General features: G+C 57.5%; 1 protein-coding gene across 1 annotated transcript in view; it reads left to right on the top strand.

Annotated features, from left to right (window-relative positions):
- LOC309717327 (uncharacterized protein) overlaps positions 1-4,167 on the top strand; it is a 101,189-nt gene that overhangs the window by 30,647 nt on the left and 66,375 nt on the right. The gene's annotated exons all lie outside the window — the stretch shown is intronic.

The raw sequence follows: 4,167 nt of genomic DNA, 5'->3' as shown, positions 1-4,167 counted from the left end.
TGATTGGCCCGTTTGAAATCAGGCGCCTTGATGTGAAACGGTGCTCTAAACGTCAGGGGAAAACGCCTAGTTTTGGGAGGAGGTGCTTTTAAAATCTTTTTTCTTCATATAATAATTAAGTATGAATAAATAGAACAGACAACAGATTATTGTTTTAACACTTTTGGGATTATATGAATTCACTCAACAATATAGTATGTCTATCATTAGCTGTAGGTCTCTCAAGTTGTTTTTAGCTTTTACATTTTAAACTCATGGTTCATTGAGTTCAACAGAATGTAGATTTAACAGCTACATCCCATATTCTTTACAAAAACTACATCCAAAAATTGCCCTAATACATTTCTAGTATAAAGATCTTGGGACATATGTACCTGTTATATGAATATGCTGTATTAAATGTGCTATGAATCAAGAATGGATTTAATGTAAAGTGCTTTGGGCTTCTTGAAAACCGCTATCTGTCAAGGCTCGGCTGTGTGGCAGGCAGGAGGAGGACCCAAAATGCAGGACTCACAGGCACGAGGGAATGAACTCAAAAAGGCAGCTTTATTGCTGAAGAGGCAGGACATAGGAAATACAAAACTAAACTGGGAAAAGTAAACTAACACTCGGAGAGAGAGAGACACAGGGAAATCCACGCAGCATGAGGGACGACGTCACGCTGAACAGAGGGAGACGCAGACAGAAATACACAGAGGGTTAACGAGGGAAGTGGGAACACACGGGGAACACAGGTGACACTGATAATCATAACGAGACAGGGCGGGGTGAACTGAACACTGACGGGAGAGGTGAAACAGGAAGTACAGAGGTTCAGACAGGAGGAGAGAGAGCACGAGTAGAACACCAACGTAACAGGCAGGGGAGACATGGAATAAACACGAAAGGGGACGAGGGCTCATAAATACATAGAGGGCACACAGGGGGAAGAGAGAGCACGGGGAGAACTTAGACATAATGGGTAGGGGAAGCATGGAATAAAACATAAGGAGAGACGAGGGCTCACAGATACACAGAGGGGCACACAGGGGGTAAAAGCCATGAAGGGAGAACACTTAGGGAACAACACAACAGGACAACTCAGAAAACATGGCCTAAGCAAGGAACAAAATACAAACATACAAGGAAACTAAGAACACTGGGCCAACATGGCCCAGGACCATGACAGTACCCCCCCCTCAAGGGCTGGCTCCAGACAGCCCAAACACAGAAAAACAAAACCAAACAGAAAACAACCCAGGGCGGGCGGCGGGGGCCCAGGACGGAGGGCCCGGAACAGAAAACAAAAGAAGAGCACAGCAAACACCGGAGCCCAAGAAAATAACCCAAACACAGAGCAGTTCAGGGGGCCGACCATGCGGAGGGCAACGGCGGAGACGTGGAAACAGTTCAGGAGGCCGGCCGTGCGCAAGGCAACGGCGGCGACGTGGAAACAGTTCAGGAGGCCGGCCGTGCGCAAGGCAACGGCGGCGACGTGGAAACAGTTCAGGAGGCCGGCCGTGCACAAGGCAACGGCGGCGGTGAAGGAGACGACGGAGCAGTTCAGGAGGCCGACCGCGCGGGAGGCGGCGGCGACGATGACAGCGCTGGTCCGGGGGCCGACCGTGCGGAAGGCGACGGCGGCCACCCAGGCGAAGAGGGTCCGGGGGCCGGCCGTGCGGAAGGCGACGGCGGCCACCCAGGCGAAGGCGGTCCGGGGGCCGGCCGTGCGGAAGGCGACGGCGGCCACTCAGGCGAAGGCGGTCCGGGGGCCGGCCGTGCGGAAGGCGACGGCGGCCACTCAGGCGAAGGCGGTCCGGGGGCCGGCCGTGCGGAAGGCGACGGCGGCCACTCAGGCGAAGGCGGTGCAGTTCAGGGGGCTGGCCGCGCGGAAGGCAGCGGCGGCGGCTCTCCAGTGTCAGGCGTACAGGCCGAGGCCCGGTGGGCACAGGACCAGTCGAGACGGGACCAGTCAAGGCGGGACCAGGCGAAGCACAGGCCGGGCCAGACGAGGACGAAGGCTCTGAGGAGGCCGGGCCAGACGAGGACGAAGGCTCTGAGGAGGCCGGGCCAGACGAGGGCGAAGGCTCTGAGGCCGGGCCAGACGAGGACGAAGGCTCTGAGGCCGGGCCAGGCGGAGCTGCAGAGGCTGAGGCCAGACCAGGCGTAGCAGAAGCACAGGCAGAGGCTGGCCCAGGCGATGACGAAGCGGTCGCAGATGGCGGCTGGACAGGCTCCTCGGGCCCTCCAGCTGATGCGGCGTGAGGCTGAACGGGCCCCTCGGACCCTCCAGCGGAGACAGGAGGCTGAACGGGCCCCTCGGACCCTCCAGCGGAGACAGGAGGCTGTGCGGGCCCCTCGGACCCTCCAGCGGAGACGAGGAGGTGCTGGCCGGGCTCACTGGAACCCCCAGCGGACGAGGTAGATGGCGGCGTGGGAGCCACGGAGTCCTGGATGAGCTCATCCGAGCTTCCAGCAGGAGCTGATGTAGAGCCAGAGAGGTTTGGGACCCCTGGCTGAATGTTAAGCCGAACAGAAGACCGTATTGCTATCGGGGACTGGGCCAATGGTTCAGGTGCGAGCTGAGCTACTGGAGAGGCGGATGAGAGTGGGAGCTGAGCTACTGATGGTGGTGAAGTAGATAACTGCACGGGAGACTGAACTGAGGGCGTCTGCACTGGCACAGGGGACTGAACTGATGTCTGTTGTAACGGAGGTGGTGAGAGTGGAGTAGGCAGTGGAGTAGATGACTTCACAGGAGAATGAACCAGAGGTGAGTGCACAGGAGACTGAGCTAGAGGTGGTAGTGGTAGTTGAGGGGAAAGTGGAGCTGGTGATTGAGTGGATGACTGTGCTAAGGGATGCTGCACTGGGGACACTGGAGACTGCACTGGGGACACTGGAGACTGCACTGGGGACACTGGAGACTGCACTGGGGACACTGGAGACTGCAGTGATGGTTGTAGTGGAGGTGTAACGGGTGAAGGAGTGGCTGAAGTGGCTGTGGGTCGGGCGGCTAGTGGCTCAGCTACAGGGTATAGTAACGGCAGGGCTATGGGTTGAATGACTGACTGAGTAGCAGCCTGAGTGGCTGGGTGTAGCGACGGTTGTGGTGGAAGAGAAACAGGTGGTAGTGTGGATGACGGAGCTAAGGGCGACTGAGTGGCAGACCGAACTGATGACTGAAGCGATGGTAGAGGTGAAAATGGAGCTTGTGGTGGAGTTAATGGCTGAGCTAGCGGGGACACAGGAGACTGAACTGAGGGTGGCTGCGAGGGAGCTAACTGAACTGAGGGTGGCGGCGAGGGAGCTAACTGAACTGAGGGTGGCGGCGAGGGAGCTAACTGAACTGAGGGTGGCGGCGAGGGAGCTAACTGAACTGAGGGTGGCGGCGAGGGAGCTAACTGAACTGAGGGTGGCGGCGAGGGAGCTAACGGAGCTGTGAAGGGCTGCGAGGGAGCTAACGGAGCTGTGAAGGGCTGCGAGGGAGCTAACGGAGCTGTGAAGGGCTGCGAGGGAGCTAACTGAGCTGTGAAGGGCTGCGAGGGAGCTAAGCAGCTCGCATTGACTTCCGCCACACAAAACACAGCCCCTGAATGAACAGTCATAATGTCTGGAAAAGACACTGAGTTCTCACTCACCACAGCAGGTGAATTAGAAGGCCGAATGTCCGGCTGTGGGGTGGTGCGTCGGCGGCGTGAATGCCGTTTTCTTCGGGAAGCCGGAGGTGCGGTGATGGAGGAAACCGGCAACGACGGAGAGATCGCGGCCGGCTCCTCATCCTCCGACCACATTGCTGCGAGAAAAGCAGCGGGTGAGTGACAGTCAGAGTGGAGGGTGGATGGAGAGGAGTCCAGTGGCAGCAGCGTGGAAACGTTTCCCGATTGTGGCGGTCGCTGTTGCGGTATGACGAGCTCGCGAATTTGTACTGTCTCCTTGGCTTTCTGCAGATTGGACAGTAGGCCCGAAAATCCTGAGAGCTCGTGGAGATGGGGATTCCCTTTGAGAATAGCCTCGATGGCGTTTATCCCAATGGACATGGCTTTAATGTCCGAGGCGTGGGAAACTCGCTCCCACAGGCCGAAGATGCGGGCCAAATCGCTTTCCCGGGAGGAGCCTGCTGGGTCCATGTCTGGTGACGTCGTACTGTCAAGGCTCGGCTGTGTGGCAGGCAGGAGGAGGACC

This window comes from Aulonocara stuartgranti, assembly GCF_965226115.1.
Source record: "Aulonocara stuartgranti genome assembly, chromosome: 2".
NCBI classification, from domain to species: Eukaryota; Metazoa; Chordata; class Actinopteri; order Cichliformes; family Cichlidae; genus Aulonocara; species Aulonocara stuartgranti.
The sequence above is the reverse complement of the archived record's forward strand: the minus strand, read 5'-3'. Positions and strand labels throughout refer to the sequence as shown.